The sequence below is a fragment of the Elaeis guineensis genome, chromosome 6, assembly GCF_000442705.2.
Source record: "Elaeis guineensis isolate ETL-2024a chromosome 6, EG11, whole genome shotgun sequence".
NCBI classification, from domain to species: Eukaryota; Viridiplantae; Streptophyta; class Magnoliopsida; order Arecales; family Arecaceae; genus Elaeis; species Elaeis guineensis.
The window spans coordinates 115,589,481-115,611,176 of NC_025998.2; positions in this window are offsets into that span (position 1 = coordinate 115,589,481).

Sequence of the window (21,696 nt, forward strand, 5' to 3'; positions counted from 1 at the left end):
TTGTAACAATGTATTCTTTTCTGACCCTCTGGGTCTTGTAATGTACATCTTGTTAGTCGAAAAATGAGAAGGTGATTTTGTTACCTCGTCCGTACTTTGCGTCGAATCGTTGTCTGCCGAACTTTTTCCTTTACTGTTGTTATTGTTGTATTCCCTTCTCCTTTTTTTTTTCTTTTTTTTTTTTTGACGTCGTCCGTAGGTTATCGGTGGTTGTAACATCGGCTCACCTTTTTTACTCATGCATTGAATTGTCGTTTGTCGAGCTTCTTTTCGACCTTTGTGTTGTTCGGAGGTATCCAATTATCAACGTATCGACCCATCTTTTTCGCCCGTGGCCGCAGGTTCGTCTGGGGCTGCTCGGGTTTGGTGTCCCCATCAGGGCTCGAGCACGGAGGTCTGAGCTTTCATCACCTTGAGGAAGTCATCTCATCTTGGGTTTGTGTTGAAAGCTTCCGTGAAAGTCGGGATTCTCTGCATCCTAGGCGCTATTTGTTTTCCATTCGTCACCGGCATAATTCATCGCTTTTCCTTTTAGCTTCTCTCTCCTTTTTCTTTTTTGAGTGGGATTTTTTCCTCCGCTCTTGGTGGGGCTGCAGGAGTTCGGCTCCCGTAGGTGAAGTCGGGGCGAGGTCCGGCTCCCGTGGGAGTCCGAACGGGGTCTACCTGTAATTGAAGTCAGGCAGAATTTGGCTCCCGTGGGAGTCCGGGCGGAGCTTACCAGCGTTCGAAGTCGAGGACGAAGCTCGGCTCCCGTAGGAGTCCAGACGAAGTTTGCCTACACCGAAGTTGGAGGAGGAGTCCGGCTCCCGTAAGAGCCCGGACAGAGCTTGCCTGCGGTTGAGGTCGGAGATGGAGTCCGGTTCTCGTAGGAGTCTGGATGGAGTCTTCTTATTATCAGAGTCGAGGGTGAAGTTCGGCTCCCGCAGGAGTTCGGATGGAGTTTTATCACGAAGGGGCCGCTAGGGAAGGTCCCCCTTTTTCTCATCTGGTCTTGAATGACCAGACCTTAATTGATGTCGGGGCAAGGTAACGGCCTGCACTCCCCCTTTTTCTCATCTGGTCTTGAATGACCAGACCTTAATTGATGCCGGTGACGGCGGTCGGCGTGGAGCAGTTTGATCTGCTAGCGCAGCAGGTCAGAGGCCTCACTGAAGCTGTGCAGGCCATGCAGTAGCAGCAGCAGCTGCAGGCATTAGTGCACCTGGAAAGGGTGTCATCGGAACACCAGAATCCGACGGTGGGGCGGGCCACTTGGGCCAGCCATCCCATCTTTCCTGAGAAGATGAACCCAAGGGTGGAGAGCCCTCAATCGGATCACGACTCCACCCCTGGAAGATCCCTGCCCCCATTCTGCCAGAGGACCCTCGAGACCCGAAGTCGAGAGGATTTCTTGGATCGGAGACTCCAAGAGATGAACCGACGGATCGAAGAACTCCGCCATGCTCCCCCTGCTTATGGTGAGGATATTTGCACTGACCCTCCCTTTTCTCAAATGATCATGCAGGAACCGATCCTGCCAAACTTCAAACTCCTCCAGTTCAAAATCTACGACGGGACTTCAGACCCGGTTGATCATCTGGAAGCCTTCCGGACGATGATGCTGCTTCATGGCGCTCCCGATGCCATTCTATGCTGAGCCTTCCCATCCACCTTGAAGAGAGCGGCGAGAAACTGGTACTCGGCGCTGAAGTCGGGTACCATCTTTTCCTTCGATCAGATGAGCCATCAATACGTGGCCCATTTTGTCAGCAGTCGGTGCCCCCGGAAGGGTTCGGAGTCCCTCATCAATATCAAGCAGAGGGAAGGGGAGTCCATGCGGGCCTACATCAACCGTTTCAATGTCGCAATGTTGGAGGTCCGAAATTTGGACCAATCAGTCGCAATGGCCACTCTGAAGGGCCGGCTTCAGAAGAATGACCTTTTGTTCTCCCTGGAGAAGAAGTACCCCAGAGATTTTGCTGATTTATTGGCTCGGGCTGAAGGGTACGCCCGAGCGGAAGAAGCCTTCAAAATGAAGGATAAGGAGACCGCGAGAGAGCGGCAGGCGGGAGACTCGAGTAAGCCCGCAGTCGAAAAAAGGTCGAGAGAAGCTCGACCGCGTTCTCGATCCCCTCCTGGGCACAAGCGTACCCATACTCCACCCCAGGTACGTAGGCAGAGGAGTCCGGATCGCAAGGTCCGACGGAGTTCTCCACCGGGAAGATTCCGCAACTACGCCCCCCTCAATGCCTCGAAGACCCAGGTACTGATGGAGGTCAGAGAGCAGCTCCCTAGGCCAGAGAGGATGCACACACACCTCGAGAAGTGCAACCCCAACAAGTTCTGTCTCTACCACCGCGACCACGGCCACGACACAGAAGAATGCATCCAGCTCTGAGATGAGATCGAGGAGCTCATCCGACGAGGTCGACTCGACAGGTTCATCCGACGCCGGCCTGAGGGTAGAGAAGATCGGCCAAGGGCCCTGCCGCAACCTGAACCGCCAAGGAGGGAGGAGCAGCCCGAAGATCGGCCTCCAATTGGGACCATCAACTCCATCATCGGAGGGCCTCAAGGAGGAGCAGACCTTCCACGACCATGGAACTCGAAAAACCTGTAAATGTATCGCTTACGACTTTGCCCTGAATCTAAATTCCTTTCGACTTTGCATGTTCCTCCCATTTGGTATGGATTTGTTACGACTGGGGATAACCCCTTCAAACAATTAAAACAAGGTTATGTTAGGAACGGGAGGAGAACCTCATCCTAACATAAATAAAATGAAAGTCTGATTATCTTGAGATCGGATGGAGGCCTTACAATGCCCGAATGCGCCCCCACAGCCATGTCAGAAACAGGAGGAGAACCTCGTCCTGACATGAGCAAAGTCAAAGGCCCGGTTCTTTTAGACCGAATGGGGGGAGAGGCCTTACAACGCCCTAATGCGCCCCCACAGCCATGTTAGGAACAGGAGGAGAACCTCGTCCTGGCATGAGCAAAGTCAAAGGCCCGGTTCTTTTAGACCGGATGGGGGGAGAGGCCTTACAATGCCCGAATGCGCCCCCACAGCCATGTCAGGAACAGAAGGAGAACCTCGTCCTGACATGAGCAAAGTCAAAGGCCTGGTTCTTTTAGATCGGATGGGGAGAGAGGCCTTACAATGCCCTAATGCGCCCCCACAGCCATATCAGGAACAGGAGGAGAACCTCGTCCTAACATGAGCAAAGTCAAAGGTCTGATTCTTTTAAACTGGATGGGGGGAGAGGCCTTACAATTGCCTAATGCACCCCCACAGCCATGTCAGGAACAGGAGGAGAACCTCATCCTGACATGAGCAAAGTCGAAGGCCCGATTCTTTTAGACCAGATGGGGGGAGAGACCCTTGCGATGGCCCTTATGTGCCCCCGCGGTCCCGTTGGGAACAGGAGGAGAACCTCGTCCTAACCTAAGCTGAGATCGACTACGTCAGGAACGGAAGGAGAACCTCATCCTAACGGTGACGAAACCCGGCTGCCCAACAAGATCGGATGAAGGGGAAAGGCCCCTCAGTGGTACCTTCACACTTCTACGCAACCTCGCAAAAAGCAAGGGGAGGGCCCTCACTCTGAAAAGAGGAGGAAAATTAAAAAGAAAAAGCGACGAACTACGTCGGAAACAGATAAAGGACAAACCACACCAAAGACCTAAGGAACCTCATCTCAACAAAGACAGGAAGTTCCTACCAAACACCCCCGGCCTCTAAGAAGGCTCTCGACACAGGTCAAGAAAATAGCGACGCCTCTGAGGTAATGCAGAGTTCGGACCACCAAGTTCAAGCCTACGGCCATGAACGACGAGGAAAGCAAACCAGCATATCGATGACTGGGTACCTCCAAACGACGTCAACGTCGGACAAGTCGAATGATAAGAGAAGTTCGGCGGATGATAATTTAATATAATATGCGGATGAGGTAACACAAAATCTCTTTTTCATTCCATTTGCGAAATATACACCACGAAGCCCAGAAGGCCAAAGGAAGAAAAGCAAAACGACAAAAGCGAGACAAAACAACAAAAGGGAAAATGTATACATGAAAAGACAGAAGGCCAAGAAGAGCCCTAGGGAAGCTCTGCTCCTTCCGACCTAGAATTATCTACTCCACCCCTTATTCAGGACTGCCTCAGATTCTCAACTTCTTCTTCTAGCTCTCTCTTTTTCAGCAGCGCGTCCTGGAGCACCCGACGAAGTCACTGGCTTTCGATCTCCACCTCTCGATGCCTCTTTCTCAGGACCTCAGATTCTGCCTCTGCATCCGCGACGGCCTGCTGCTCGTATGCCAGTTGGATCTTCAATTGCTGCAGCTCAGCCATCCTTTCCTCGAGGATGACAGAAAGCCCTTCGACGATTCCTCTTAGGGACTGGAGTTCGTTAGAATCCCGAGTAGAAATAAGCTGAGCCCTGTCAGCCAGCTGCCTCTGAAGATGGGCGACTTCGTCGGCCGCCACCCTGAGTCTCCCTTTATATTCATCCACCTGCTTGCGCCAACCGGCCCGATGCACGTCGTAGCTCACCTCGGCGTCCTGAAGCTGCTGCTGAAGGTCGGAGACCTTCTTCGACCACTCCCGATCGCCGTCGGCCCGAGCCAAGAGTCGGGACGAACTCCCTTCCAGCTGGTCAATCCTCTCCTGCGCAGCTGACAGTTCCACCCTGAGAGAGCTGATCTTGGCAGCTTGAGCCCAAATTCGATCTCTGGCACTCTTCTTGTGTTCCTTAAGCTCCTTCGCGAAGTCCGCCTTCCTCCGGCTATACTCCATGATCCCCTTCACGTGGAGATTCTGAAAGCGGGTGGCCTCCGAGGTGGCTTCAGAGTAACCCTCCCTTAACCTGTGAAGCTCGCCTTCTATCTTCTTCGACCTTTTTGTCGCATGAAGAACCTCCTTCTTCAGCCACTGGATCGTGGACTTCAGCGGGATCCCCTGGGGCAGGAGAAGTACCTTGGCAGGATACTGCCATCGAGAGACAGAAGCGTCAAGGTGCGTCTCATTGCAGAAAGAAAAATAAAAAGGGGGGAAGGGGGAGAAGAGAAGCCATCCACGGTGAGAAATTCAACTTTATTGATTGAATGATTCTTGAAGACAAAAAGGAAAAGAAAAATTGCGGTAAAAGAAAGACACAAGGTCGGAGGTCTCAGACCTCAGAAGCAGGAGTTGGAGAGCTCAGTGTTCCTGGAGGGGGGGCTACGGCAGCAGTAGCGACAGGAGAAGGATCGGCCTCATCCTCAGACTCCTCACCCAAGAAGCTAAGGTCGAGCTCGGGAAATTTTCTGATCACCTTCTCCTGACAGAGCTCGAACCCCTTGATGAATGCTTCTTGACCGAACCTGACGTTCAGGTCCCTCATCTCTGCAGAGGACATGAACTCCTCCATTGCAAGAACCCTGGCCTCCGAGATCAGGACCGAAATCTGCTCCACCAAGTTGGCGACCTCGGCCTCCGCCTTCCTCACCGTCTCCTTCGAGGTTTGCCTCTCTTCTTCTCGGGCCTGCTTTTCTCTCTCCAGGGCCTCCTGGAGGGCAACTACTTCGGCTGCCTTTTCTTTGAGGCGAGCGACCTCGGCCCGATGGTGCTCCTCCACCTGGATGGCATCCCTCCTCGCTCGGTTTGTCACCTCGATATTAGCGAGGAGCTGGTGCCTAATCTACAAGGGCGGCTAGGGGATCAGAACTAGGGTCGAATAGCCGGTTAAATGAAGATTTGTTTACCTCGAGAAAGGATCCTAGGGAGTCCCAAACCCACTGCTTAGGATCGGTGCGGTCGATCCTCTCGACGACTTCAGGCAGAATGCAGCCGTCGATCAACCGCTTGATCAAGTCCTTGTCATTGAAGGGATTCTCCGGCTCCTCTTCAGAACCGAGGGACTCATCAGCGGCGGCTCGGTGGCTACTCACCCTGTGGGCCACCGACTTCCTTCTCTTCCCCCTCTCGACTATGGGCGCCTCCATGGAGCGGACCCCCGAAACGGGAGCCCCAGTCGGCAAACTCCCCGAAGAGGCCCGGGGGGCCGTTGGTTCGGCGTCTGAAGGAACGTCGATCGTCGAAGCCGCCTGGATGGGTGCGGCCAAGCTCGACTCCTCCACCCTGGCCCTCTTTGCTGATCCGGAGGCCGCGGCACCCTTCTTTTGTGGGCCTTGAGGCCCCTGGCAAGCATCTGTGCTGCTTCGGCGTCCATTCCTTAAAAAAAAAAAAATCAATCAGAAAATTAGAAATCAATAATGGGGTGAAAAAGGAAGGAGTAGCACACAAAAAAAAAAAGAGAGAAGAAAAAAAGAAAAGAGAAAAGAAAAGAAAAAAAAAGAAAAAGAAGAAGGACGGAAGAAAAGAAGAGAAAGGAAAAGATGGAGTACTCGCAGGATCCTAGGGTCTCAGGCCGATGTTGAACAAAAATTGCTCCCTCAGAAGGTTGGGAAGGGAAGGAGCAGAGTAGTCAAGAAGCTTCCGGGCAGCCTGGAGGTCGTCCTCCCCCAGGCTAGGGGCCCGACGGACAGAATCCCTCAGAGAGCCCCAAGGGGGCAGGCCCAGCCTCAGGGTCGGGCAGTGGACGAAGAGGTATTTCTCCTTCCAGTTGTGGATTGAAGAGGGGGCACCTTTCAGCAACCCCTTCTTGCCGAACTGAGGGGAGAAATACCACCAGTCCTTCATCGAAGGATGATGCTTGAAGGTATAGAAATGCCTAAACAGAGAGAGGGATGGCTGGACCTCGACTACGTGACAAAGGGAGAGAAACCCTATCAAAAACCTAAAAGAATTTGGAGCAACTGAAGCCAAAGAGATATCTAAGAAGCGAAAGAGGGCGACAATAAAGGACGGAATCGGAAGCCGGAGCCCGACACGGAATGCCTCCTGATACAGGCAAAAATGATCGGGTGGGGGAGTGCTAGTCCGGTCGGAGGGGCCAGGCAGCTCCAGATCGTACTCCAGAGGAACTCCATACTGAACCCTTATCAGAAGGAGTTCATCCGGAGTCAGGGAGTAGGGAATGGTGCCTGGTGCAAAAATCGGACGAAGCCCAGCCCCAGATGCGGGTTCATCTACAAAACGAGGGACCTGGGGGGTTGAGGCGGAAGAACTCCCGGAACCGCTGAAAGCAGAAGAGCCGGAAGACATTTCAAATAACTTCGAATGAAGACTCTAAAGATCCCGAAGAAAACAGACGGGACAAAGGATGAGAGGTCACAAGAGACTAACTCGGAGGAATACGACAGAAGAAAATGGCGAAGAAAAGGCCCTTAAATGGCAAGAAGAAGGACGAAGGTTCTGGGACTAACCTAGATCGCCCTGAGGGATGCAGAGGGGCGAGAAAAGGGACGATTCAAAGGATGCCTATGGCCCAAGAAGATGCCAAGGAGAATCAGGACTCTCGAAGAAGGGGCAGATACTGATGGAACTCTCAGGCGGAATAGGGCCCCTAAAGGTGGAAGGGCAGGTTTAAATAGACCCTGGGATCCGGCGCCATAATGATCGTGAATCCCCCCAGACCGGCCCGCGCTCGACACGTGTCCCACTCACCATGGCAGGCGGCTAAAAGCGGTTGATGGCTGATAGAGCCATTACTACATCGTACCTGAGCCAGCGTACCAGCAGGAATTTTGAAGGGTCCCTTCGTATCACCCTGATTCGAAAAGACTCCAGCACGCGCACATTTAATGCCAAAATATCTGGAGGCGGTCGTACACAGGGTTCAAGGGGACAACTTCGGCTGCGTAAACCTCTCTGTACTTCCTTCATTCGAAATTCAAACTCGGAAGTAGGGGGACTGGTATTGGGTATAAAATACCCTCAGTCGAAGTTCTCAACGGGATTAACCCTCGTGAGTCTCCTCCGACTCCGGCTGCAGACAGACCTTGTCCGGACTCCTACGGGAGCCGGACTCCGCCCATAACTCCGACCACAAGCAGACTCCACTCGGACTCCTACGGGAGCCGGGCTCCGTCACCAACTTCAACTGCTGGTAAGCTCCGTCCGAACTTCTACGAGTGCCAGACTTTGCACCTGACTTTAATTGCAGGAAGACTCTGCCCGGACTCCGCCCGGACTCCTACGGGAGCCGGACTCCGTCCATAACTCCAACTGCTGGTAAGCACCGCCCGGACTCCTACGGGAGCCGGGCTCCGTCCCCAACTTCAACTGCAAGGAAGGCTCCCCTGGACTCCTACGGGAGCTGGGCTTCGTCCCCAACTTCAACTGCAAGGAAGACTCCGCCCGGACTCCTACGGGAGCCGGGCTCCGTCCCCAACTTCAACTGCAAGGAAGGCTCCGCCTGGACTCCTACGGGAGCTGGGCTCCGTCCCCAACTTCAACTGCAAGGAAGGCTCCGCCCGGACTCCTACGGGAGCCGGGCTCTGTCCCCAACTTCAACTGCAAGGAAGACTCCGCCCGGACTCCTACGGGAGCTGGGCTCCGTCCCCAACTTCAACTGCAAGGAAGACTTTGCCCGGACACCTACGGGAGCTGGGCTCCGTCTCCGACTTCAACTGTTGGTAAGCTCCGTCCGGACTCCTACGGGAGCCAGATTTCGCCCCTGACTTTAATTGCAGGCAGACTCCGCCCGGACTCCTACGGGAGCCGGGCTCCGTCACCAACTTCAACTGCTGATAAGCTTCGTCCGGACTCCTACGGGAGCCGGATTTTATCCATAACTTTAATTGCAGGAAGACTCCGCCCGGACCCCTACGGGAGCTAGGCCTCGTCCCCAACTCCGGCTGCAGGAAGACTCCGTCCGGACTCTCACGGGAGCCAGACCTCGTCCCCAACTTCGACTGAAGGAAGACTTCGTCCGGACTCTTACGGGAGTCGGACTCTGGGCTCCTCTCAAACGGATAGCTAACCACCCCTCTCCGACAGACACTCCAGCCGAACTTCAGCCGACAGGCCTGCACTCCCTGGCGGGTCGCGGTAACGGCCACGACTCTGCTCCACTTTCTGCGATGGATTTCGCATGGCTCCATCACTCCCTGGCAGACCGCTATGATGCCCATGATTCTGCTCCACCCCCTGCAGCGAATTCGGTGTGATTCCACCACTCCCTGACGAGTCACGACAACGGACGCCGCTCCACTCCCCGCAACTGATTCCATGTGACGAGCTACGGCGATAGCCACGATTCCACTCCACTATCCTTTGCAATAAATTCCTCCTGACTACGGGTGGCCCACTACCAGACAGTTACGAACGTCGCTATCAGTCTGTTGCACCCTCCGCCTATAAAAAGGGGGACCCCAGATACGTTATTCTCTAAGCTCTCATTTTTACCTAGAAACTCTGCTAAAATTTTTGTTTGAGCACTCCATTCTTGTTGAGGCAGAGAACTGACTTGAGCGTCGGAGGGTCTTGCTGGAGCAACCCCACCTCCAGTTTAGACTTCTTTTGCAGGTCCCAGCGGCGACCGCGACTCCAGCTTTTCCGGCGTAAGCGGATTCTTGCATCAACAGGATTGGTTACCAGTTTATCTAAATTAAATTTTGAAAAGGATAGAATTTGTGATGCATGCCAACTAGGTAAACAAACAAAAATCTCATTCAAATCTAAAAATATTGTTTCAACTTCTAGGCCATTAGAATTATTACACATGGATTTATTTGGTCCCACTAGAACTACTAGTTTAGGTGGAAAATGATATGGCTTTGTAATTATTGATGATTTTTCTCGTTTTACATGGATTTTTTTTTGGCACATAAGGATGAAACTTTTCATGTGTTCTCAAAATTTTATCAAAAAGTTACTAATGAAAAAGATTTTTTAATTCAAAATATTCGAAGTGATCATGGAACCAAATTTGAAAATCAAGATTTTGAAAAGTTTTGTGATGAAAAAGGTATTGACCATAATTTTTCAGCTCCTAGGACACTCCAACAAAATGGGATAGTAGAAAGAAAAAATAGAACCCTTGAAGAAATAGCCCGTACCATACTATGTGAAAGCAACCTCCCAAAATACTTTTGGGTGGAAGCAATTAATACGGCATGTTATATTTTAAACCATACTTTAATTAGATCAATTCTAAAGAAAACATCCTATGAGCTTTGGAAAGGAAGAAAACTAAACATTATATTTTTTTCATATTTTTGATTGCTGATGTTTTATTTTGAACAATGGTAAAGAGAGATTAGAAAAATTTGATGCAAAATTTGATGAAGCTATTTTTCCTGGTTACTCCTCTTCTAGCAAAGCTTTTAGAGTTTTCAGTAAAAGAACTTTAGTAGTAGAGGAGTCAATACGTATTATTTTTTATGAGACTAATGATTTTCCTTCAAGAAAGAGTGAAGGTATTGATGATGCAGATTCTTTTATAGAAGGGATGAAGGAGCTCATCCTAAAAGACTCAACAATTCAAAATAAAGAAGAACATGAAAACAAACAAGAGGATGATGGTGAAGAATAACAAGAACAACCTCAAGGTACAAATAATCTATCCAAAGAATGGAGCTATGATCACAATCATCCCAAAGAATTAATCATTGGTGATCCTATACATGGAGTAAGAACTCGTTCTTCACTTAGAGATGCATACAATCATTTTGCATTTATTTCTCATTTTGAACTTAAAACCATAGATAAAGCTGAAAAAGATTATAATTGGATAAATGCAATGCAAGAGGAACTTAATCAATTCGAAAGAAATAATGTATGGATTTTAGTATCAAGACCTAAAAATTATCCAGTAATTGACACAAAATCGGTATATAGGAATAAATTAGATGAACATAGAAATATAATTAGGAATAAAGCAAGATTGGTTGTAAAGGATTATAATCAAGAAGAGAAAATTAATTTTGATGAAATCTTTGCACCTGTTGCTGATTAAAAGCAATTAGGCTTTTACTTGCATATGCATGCTTTATGAATTTTAAGTTATTTCAAATGGATGTCAAAAGTACTTTTCTAAATGATTATATTGTTGAAGAAGTTTATGTAGAACAACCCTCAGTTTTGAAAATCATGCTTTTCCTAATCATGTTTTCAAATTAAATAAAGCATTATATGGTTTAAAACAAGCATCTAGGGCTTAGTATGAAAAATTAAGTAAATTCTTACTTAATAATAAGTTTTTAAGAGAAAATATAAATACAACCTTTTTCATTAAAAAAAATCATGATGATATCTTAGTTATACAAATATACATTGATGATATTATATTTGGATTTACTAATGAAACTCTTTGTTAAGATTTTGCTAAGCTCATGCAGAAGAGTTCGAGATGAGCATAATGGAAGAACTTACATTCTTTCTCAGACTCCAAATCAAACAAATAAAGAAAGGGACCTCCATCATCCAAAGCAGGTACACAAGAGAACTACTCAAAAGATTTGGAATGGAGGGCTCCAAATCAATTGGTACCCCCATGAGCCCATCATGTAAGCTTGACAAGGATGAAGGAGGTAAAAATATAGACTCAAAATTTTATAAAGGCATGATTGGTTCTTTATTGTATTTAACTGCTAGTAAACCAGATATTATGTTTAGTGTTTGTCTATGTGCTCGCTTTCAATCAAATCTAAAAGAATCACATTTAAATACAGTTAAAAGAATTCTTAAATATTTAAAAGGTACACAAACTCTAAGATTATGATATTCTAAGGACTCATCAATTGACTTAATAGGATATTCAAATATCGATTTTGCTGGATGTAGATTAGATAAAATAAGTACTAGTGAAACTTGCCAATTTTTAGGAGTTAACTGAATCTCTTGATTAAGCAAGAAGCAAAATTCGGTGGTACTGTCTACGATCGAGACCGAATACATTGCAGTCGGAAGTTGCTGTGCTCAAATCTTATGGATTAAGAAACAACTTGAGAACTTTGGCATCAAACTCAATGAAACTCCCATAAGATGTGATAACACTAGTGCTATTAATCTAACTAAAAATCTAATTCAGTACTCTAGATCAAAGCATATTGAAATTAGATATCATTTTATAAGAAAATATATCCAAAATAATGATATAATTCTTGATTATGTATATACTAAAAAATAATTGGCTGACATCTTTACCAAGACCTTAAGTAAAGATAAATTTTATAAAATTAGGAGAGAACTAGGAATCCTTGACTCATCAGCTTAAGTATCTTTTTTATTCCAAGTTCTTTTTGTCAAAAATTTATTGAACCAAATTTTGAGCTCAATTCTCATCTCTCCTTTCTTAAAAAGCTCAAAACTATCCTTCATATGATCAATCTCTTAAATAGACACCCTTCCCTCAAGTTTCAAATTTTTTCAAAATTTTTTCATCATTTTTTGAATTTTCCTAGTCATGAGTCAACCTCCAGGATCGACCTTAGGATAAACTTATAATTTTCATTAAAACCATCGGATGCTCTGTTTTATTGAATAATCTCCATTTGTAAAAGAGCTGATCCTTTGCCTTTCATCTTCCTCATCCCATCGAACAAAAATCTCCTCCCTCTCCACTCTCTCAACCGCAAAAATTCTCTTAAAATCCCTCTTCCCACTATGTTTCCCCCTTCAAATCATCCTTTTAGGAACTAAATCTCTTTTCTTTTTCTTCTTCATTTGGGCAGATCAAGCTTACCCTAGCTTCAAACCCTCTTCTCCAAACTGATAGTCTATCTCTCCAAAATTTTTATTTTTTCTCTAAAATTCTTTCCACTCTACCTCTCATTAGGTTTTCTAAGCTGTTTGTAAGTCTCTCTTATCTGAAATGGCTCCCAAATTGAAGCTACCATAGAGAAGAAAGTCTGTTCGTGGGTTAGAGAAGGATGTGTGCAGAAAAAGAATGGCAGTCGAGCCCTCTCCTGCTCTAAATGCAGTTTCAGGTCTTGCTCCAGCTTCTTCACAGTCTCCACTTAGTCCAAGCAAGGTACCTCTCTCCAATCGAAAAGTAGAACCTGGGAAGAACATAAATTTTAAGTTTTTTGAAAAAAAAGGATTTTCAATTGGATCAAAAATTAAAAGTCAAGGATGGAAGTTTTACTATCTATTGAAGAAAAATATTTATGTTGATTTGGTCAGAGAGTTTTATTTGAATTTAAGTTACTACAATGGAACAGTAAAGTCTTCAGTGAAAGGTATAAATATTGTTCTTGATCCATTGCACTTAGGACAAATCCTACACTTGCCTTATGAAGGTTATACTCATATGGAGCTTCCAATCAAAGAAGAGGGACTAAGTATTATTTTAGAGAGAGTATTTACTGAAAATTTAAATAAATTAGAAGCAAGGATACTTTCAGTAGAGATGAGACTTTTGCATCACATGGTGACCAAACTTTTTATCCCTAGAAGTGGCAGGCATGACCTTTTATCTGGTAGGAATATATGCATCATGTACTATGTGATCATCGAGACCTCCTTGAACCTTCCAACTCTGATGATTGAGGCCATAAGGGGGACCCTAAATAGGTCTAAGGCTCACCTACCTTATGGTATGGCACTCACCCTGATCTTTAGGAGGTTCAGAGTCTGTTTTGAGGGGGAGGCAGTCATCAGATTATCACATTCTGACACCATCAACCGCTACACACTACACCGTATGGGTTTTACAAAGACTGATGGTGGTTGGTCGAAGGGTGTTGAGGAGATAGCAGAGGAGAGAGTAGAGGAGAAGGGACCGTCTTCACATCCTCGTGATCATAGAGCATCTCTTGATATTCAATTCATGTCTGATCATGAGGCTAGTCTCTCAGAGTCAGTGAGGACGGATATTTTTGTACCACAGTTAGGGAGCAGAGTAGATCTTTCAGAGATTAGACTTACAGACGATCAGATTGAGTTGATATCCCAATGTGTTACTTCCATTTTATCCCAGCAGTTTGCCACCTTAGGTTTTACTCAGAGGATGACATCTCAGGCTGTTTCAGACCAAACCTTGATTCCTCATATCTCTACTATCTTTCAGATGCTTTCTGCTCAATCCGCACGACTTGAGCAGCTTGAGGGATATATTCTGAGACTGACAGGTAGAGTTTTAGATTTGCAGAGGTAGGTATTAGTCTTAGCCCATCCCCAACCATGAGAAGACATCACGGAGGTTCCAACCTGTCTGCAGAGGCAGCTAGGCTTTGAGGTGTTTTGGAGAGTGACTTTGATTTTTTGGGGAAAGAGATCAGGGGCTCTAGTGAGGCTATCTCTACTCAGATTGGTACCCTAATGCAGTCCATGTCGAGAGCTTTGGAACAAATGGACACCATCAGACTTGTTCTCCTAGCAGGGTCCATATCTTCCTAGGCTCCAGGATCTTCTCGCCCTTCTGCTCATGCCGATACTTCTATCCATGGCTGAGGCAGACATAGTCAAGGATGTGCCTGTGACTTTGATCCTGAGACTCCTCATCATATCTCTAGCTCTTTTGATTCTGATACCTCTAGCCATGATATTTATTAGATCTAGCATAGTTAGTCTTTTATGTCTAGGATCTAACTTATGGCTTTTGTATTTATTGGCTGATTTACTCATAGATGGTTGTATTTTTTGTTACCCATGATTTTTATATGGCCTATGTATTTTGACTTGACTCTTATGTATTGTGACACTTATGTATCTGATAACTCTTCAGTCATATTTTGGATATATATATATATATATATATATATATATATATATATATATATATATATACTTTTAACTTCTATGAATGTCATTTGGATTGATTTTTATGAATGATATCAATTGAAATGTCTTAATTATGTGATATGAAAAATACCTCATATATGTGCTATAAAATATTATGAATGGCAATATCTTCTATATGAGCAAATTGAAATGCCCTTTATGATTGCTATAGTGAGGGAGAGTCTTTTTCATTTTTCTTTAAAAACTCCTTAAGATCTTAATTGATGTTGTCAAAAAGGAGGAGTAGAGAAATAAAATTGGACAATAAGCAAAATTATCAAAGAAAATTGTCAAAGAAAATAATCTTATAAGTAATTTTCAAACTAATGTTCAAACTACTCATGATGCATTTTATTCAAATAATTGGCTATAATATTTAAGTGATGCATCTTCATAAATTTGAAAATTTTTAACCAATGCTTTATATATATTATATTTTACTTTTGCTCAAGTATTTTGTCATCATCAAAAAGGGAGAGATTCTTGCTCCATAAATTGATTTTGATGATTATAAAATATTTGAGGGGGTTACTAATGATTTTGATTTGAAAAAAGATTTATTGTATTTCAGAGGCAAAATCATAATTTTATCAAGTTCTGATTCGAAAGCCTCAAAAACAAGACCAAAAGATTTGTGATCTATTGGAGGTAATTTTATAATTTTTGGATATATATTTTGAGAGAAAATCAAGTTTAAATAAAAGGATCGACCCTATGAGTCGACCTCTGTCAAAAGGAGCTAAATGGCATGCTATTTTTGACTGGCACACCCAAAGGGGATGATCCTAGGGGTCGACCTCTGTTGTCTTTACAAGTCAAAGATACAGAATAGTCACTTTCTGTTCTGTGCCACAGAGGTCGACTCATAAGGTCGACCCCTGTGCAGGGGATGACCTTATGAGTCAGCCCCTGTGATAGAAAATCTCCATAATGGCTAGTTTTTCAGCTTGTTTTGATAGCATTTAATGCTCATTTAATGCACTTCAATGGCTCTAATCCTATCTAGATTACTCTCCACCATCTATTGAATATATAAAGGCACTTAAAAGAGGAAAAAAGAGAAGAGATTCAAGCATTCATTTCAGTCCCAAGCAAAAAGCCCTCTTCAAGCAAAAGAAGCTTTCATTTCAAGTTCACCAACCCCTCAAGAACTCATTCAAATCTTCAACAACCTTGAGAAAAATCAGAAAAACTTCTTTCTTGTTGTGTAAAGTGTACTTAAAATTTTATTTACTCATTAAAGGAGCTAAACTTATATTTCTTTATCATTAACTCTTATACTCTGTTTTTGTCTTGATCTTTAGTTTTGGAAAGGTTTCAAAACTTGGATAGGTTGATCCGAACCTTGAATCGAATTGTATTGGATTGGTTTGTCTCCGTAAAATAAGTGTTCTAGCTTGGGATAGCTAGAGTCGGAGGTACCGATGTTGTATTCTTGTTGAATACATTTTAGTGAATTTAAATTCTCAAGAGGTGCTTGGGGAGTGGATGTAGGTGCAAGATTGGTACCGAACCACTATAAATCTTAATTGTTTGTGGTGTGCTTACTTGCTCTCTATCTAAATTTTTTTTTATTTTCTTGCATTCTTGCATCTTATTTCTACACTTTGCTTAAATCACTTACTACATATAACTTGCTTATTATTACTTAATTTTTGTGGTTCTAAATTAACTTTAAAATTTTAAAAATTCAATCCACCCCCCCTCTTGGGTTGCATAGTTGGGCAACACTACTTCCTTCTGCTAAGATCGATACATTCCATCTACGTGTACACTCTACTCCTATAATGGATCAACTGTTACAACATCCACTAAAAGGACTTATTGAGTCAATATTTATGTGTAGTCAAACTTCAGCAGCCTCACTGCGAGCAGCTGTAGCACCGCAGATCAAAGGACCAGTCATACAACTGCAGCATTGAGAAAGTCACTAATGAGTGAGCAGACATCCATGTGACTTCTCGTGTTGATCATACTCAGTGCTAGTTGTTCTCTAACAACCATCTGCACTCTCGCTCCAATATCACTACACCACAAACTCGAAACTCATCTATCCAAAAGAAGTGATCTATGCACTAGTCTATCTGGATCAATCACCATCTCCATGATGATTCTATGACCAGGAGTAATTTAAGAATTAACCATCAATGCCACATGTCTAAAATTCTCAATTCTTTGAGAATATGTGTTATCATCTTGTTAATCTCTTGGATGATTCATGGATACATAAAATATGAATGGTAATATAAATATCCAATAAGTACAAAAATATATCCTAATAATATGATATGCGTCAGTCAAGATTGGCTTCTAGGACATACATCCAATAATCTCCCATTTGTACTAAAGCCAATCTGCCATGTACCAAGCCCCATCTTCACAAGACAGGTTTTAGTCTCTGACTAGCTAAGTGACTTACCAGTGGGTTAATCACATCTCATATGGAGTTTGCTCTCTGCACCTCTATGTATTTCTACTTGAGATAGTCGCATATTTTGTTGTTCTATGTGCTTAGATATTTGGTGAGACCTAGGCTCCTTAGCAAGAGCTATGGTGCCATTGTCTTTGCAGTATAGTATCATGGCATCTGATGACATGACATCCAGTTCTGCAACTAATATGAAAATCAGAATGTATTCTACACATTTATAGTGTACTCACCTTCTATCATTCGATTGCTTGAAATCCTTCCAAGATATCGACATGATTACACCTATGTTGCCCAGCTATGCAACCCAAGAGGGGGGGTGAATTGGGTTTATAAAAATTTTAAACTTAACTAATGACTTATGAAAGATGTTTGTCGATATCTAAATGAATGAGGAGAATAACCTTAGTTCAAGATTAATTGCCTAAAGCAAGAATGTAAGGAAATAATGAAGAGTTAAAGAGAAACAATTATGCACACCACAAACACAAGGATTTATAGTGGTTCGGTGCCAACCTTGCACCTACATCCACTCCCCAAGCTCCTACTTGAGAATTCCAATCCATTAAACTTGTATTCAACCCGAATACAAACGTCGAAAACTCCGACACTAGCTGTCCCAAGCTAGTCCACTTATTTTTCGGGTACAAGCCAACCCAATACACTCCGATTCTAGGTTCGGATCAACCTTCCCTTGTTTTGGAACCCCTCCAAAATAAAAACAATCACTCACAAAGAGTAAAACAGTTTATAGCACAAATAAGTATAAGAAAAGCTCCTTTAATGAGCGAATATAACTTTAAATACACTTTACTCAAGTGAAGAAGCCCCTTTTTGGATTTCCTCAAAGTTGGATGGGAATTGATTGAGAGCTTGAGGAGTTGGTGAGCTTTGATTGTTGGCTTCTTGAAGGCTTTAAATGAGCTCTTGATTAGGGCTGAAAAGTAGGCTTGAGAAACTCTCTCTTTTGAATGCTCTTGAATGCTCTCTTGAATGCTCTTCAAATCTCTTTCTTTCTCTTCTTAATATCTTGCTTATCCCTTTCAATCTCTTGCTTGTTTTCCACCTTTTGAAATCTTTTATAGCTTTAAGAAATAGAGAAAAATATTCTAGGCAGAAAAAGAGCTGTTAGAGCACATTAAATGAGCATTAAAAGCACCTAAAACGGGTTAAAAACTAGCCGTTGCGGACAAATCCCGTCGCAGGGGTCGACTCATGAGTCGACTCATGCCTCAGGGGTCGACTCATGAGTCGACCTCTGTTGCAACAACCAGAAAATGGATTTCTGGAAATTTTGGCCTAAAACTGCAGAAGTCGACTCATGAGTCGACTCATGCCTTGTGGGTCGACTCATGAGTCGACTCACAGACCGTGCCAAGCCAAAAATCCAACGTGCCAAGCTAAAATTCAGCATGCCAAGCTGCTCATTGTGCCATGAGCTTACTCATGAGTTGACTCATGGATTTCAAACATGCATAACTTCAAAAATATAAGTCCAAAAATAATGAAATTTTCACCAATAGATCACAAATCTTTTGCTCTACCAAATGATACTATTAAATCAGGGTTTTGGTAAAATTACAATTTTGCCCCTGAAGAGCACAAAGACTTTTTCAAATAAAAGTATTGGTATCCCTTCAATCTGCTTTGTAATCATCAAAATCAATCTAGGAGCAACAATCTCCCCCTTTTTGATGATGACAAAACACTTGAACAAAAGCATTTATGTGAATCATGAATTTCAAAAGGATGCATTATAGGTGCATATGCTTGAAAAGAGTATTGATTTTTTTGGCATGTGATACAAATGGTCATATGCATAAATAGTTTGCCCATTTGCTTAAAGATTTGAAAATTTGCTCATTGGATTATGTAAAGTTGGTGTTAGAGCAGAAAATTTATTTTTGTTATCAGAGCAAGCTGTATCTTGAAAATTTGCTCATTCTCATTTGATTTTAGTTTTAGTATCAGAGCAAAAATAATTAGGTGTGCCAATGCATGTCTAAGAGTTAATTTGGAAAGTGTATCAGAGCATTTTAAATTTAAGATGTATCAGAGCAAGTAAGAATTTTACAATGTATCAGAGCAAGTTAAGAATTTTAAGATGTATCAGAGCAAGTTAAATTTCTTAATATGTATCAGAGCAAGTAAGGATTTTAAAGCTTATCAGAGCATATTTAAATTTTTAAAGCAAATCAGAGCATATTTAAAGAAGCAATTTACTCATTGTATTTTTAAGTTATGTAATAATTTTACTTTTAATATTGTTCTTTAAATTCTCCAATTCATTCATTATATTTCTCAAATAATGTATAATTTTGAGTTATGTAATAATTTTACTTTTAATATTGTTCTTTAAATTCTCCAATTCATTCATTATATTTCTCAAATAATGTATAATTTTGGCTTTTAATTTCTCATAATTTGTAGTTTTGCTTTTGATGGGTTGCTTTTTCTTTAATTTCTCCCCCTTTTTGACATCATCAAACATGGTTAACTCCTCCTCTTTTTTGAATACATTTTCTCTTTAATACTTTTAGTGCTAATCATTGATGTTTGCTCCCCCTCAATACAGCAATTATTAACAGCAATCATCAATAAAGAGAAGATATATAACCAAAAGATGATTGACATCATTACAAAGAGTAGATATATAAGCAAAAGATGATTAAAACCATAATTGTTTCAATACAAATTCTATAACATAAAAGTCAGCTAGCTAATGTCATTACATGGCCCCAAAATACAGATCCTAGAAAGAATAAGAGACTAACACCTAGGATCTAGTAAAGATCATGACTAGAAGGATCGGAGTCATCAGATATAGGGTGAGGAGATGATGGATCTCGACCAGAAGAACGTCCTCTACCCCGTCTGCCTCTGGCACGAGCAGGTGAGCGAGATGAACTAGGAGGCTGAGAACGTTGAGAGGCCAAGGACTGGACTGAAAGAGTGAGTCTGATGGAATCAAGAACGTTCAGTGCTCTGAAAATAGACTGAAGTAGAGCAGTGAACTGAGTAGATGCATGCTCACTCGAGCCTCTGATCTCTCTCTTCAATAACTCATAGCCACCCTCCAATGCACCTCTGAGCCTGCCAGCCTCTGCAGTAAGGTCTGTGACCTCAATAGTGGACTCCTGTGGCTGAGGATGGGCCAAAGCTAGGACTTGCCCCTACAAGTTAAGAACTCTCCCAGTCAGTCTCCAAACAGTGTCCTCTAGCTGCTGAATCCGAATAGACTGATCTGAGATCAACTGAAACACAGTGGAGATATGGGGAATCAGGGTCTGATCAGATGAATCTAATGAAGTGGACCCTGGTGCAAATGTAGTAGTGCTCCACTATCGAGATAGCAACGAAGCCACACGCTGAGATATCTGCTCGATCTGTTCATCAGCCAGTCTGAACTCTGAAGAAGGTGCACTGCTCTCTGGCTGATGTACTGGTGTGTGCCTCCTGGTGAACTCTGAAGGGCCAGCCTCTGGGTCTGGAATGAACTGGATATCTGGAGATGCTGCCCTGAAGTCATGGATAGGAGATGATGGACCTTCTTCTTCAGCTCTATCTTCTACTCTGTCCTCAGCTCTCTCCTCAGAACCCTTGATCCAACCACCATCAGTTTTAGTAAATCCCATGCGGTGCAGAGTATGTTGGTTGATGGTGTCTACATGAGAAAGCTTTGCAGATGCCTCCCCCTCAAAGCTGACTCCAAACCTCCTAAAAACTCGTGTAAGGGCCATACCAAAAGGCAGATGTGCCTTGGATCTGTTCAGTGTCTCTCTCATGGCCTCAATCATTAATGCCGGGAGGTTTAGGGGGGTTTGAGTGATCACATGAAACATAATACAAATATCTCTGCTAGAAAGTAGATCATGCCTACCACTCCTAGGGAAGAAGAGCTTTGTCACTAACTGATGTAAGATCCTCATCTCAATAGACAAAATTTTGGCTTCCAATTTATTCAAACTTCCTGAGTAGGTTCCCCCTAAAATCACACTGATTCCCTCTTCCTTCACAGGGAGTTCCATGTAAGAATAACCCTCACAAGGCAAATGAAGTATTTCTCCCAAAATGACAGGATCCAGACAAATATCAACTCCCTTAACTATCGAAGTCACTGTTCCATTCCCATAATGCAGATTCTGATAAAATTCTCAAACTAGGTCTACAAAAGTGACTTCCTTAAGAGAGCAGTAGAAACCCCAACCCTGGTTTTTAATCTTTGTTCCAAAGGTGAAACCCTCTTTTTCAAAGAATCTAAAATCTACATTCTTTCCGATTTCAACCTTCCTATCAGATAGAGGGATCTTACTGGGGCTAAGGGAAGACTGAGAGGGACCTTGAGCTGACACAGAAGCCGGAGTGGGAGCAGTGGAGGACTGAGTAGCTTGCCTTTTTCTGCGGATATTTTCTTCTAGCTCACGGACCGACTTTCTTCTCTGAGGGAGCTTCATCTTCGGAGCCATTTTCACCACAGCAGCAGGCAAAGAGACTTGGAGGATCAAGTGGATGAGTGGAAGAAGGGCTACAAAAGGATGGAGAGGGATTTTGGTGGGGAGAAGAGGCGGATTTGAGAAGAACGGTGGAGTGCTAGGGCACGCTCCAACCATTTCAATCAAAGGGAAAAAGCACGAAAATCCCCTTTCCTAGGTGGCGATTTATGGTGGAGAGGAGAAGGGAGA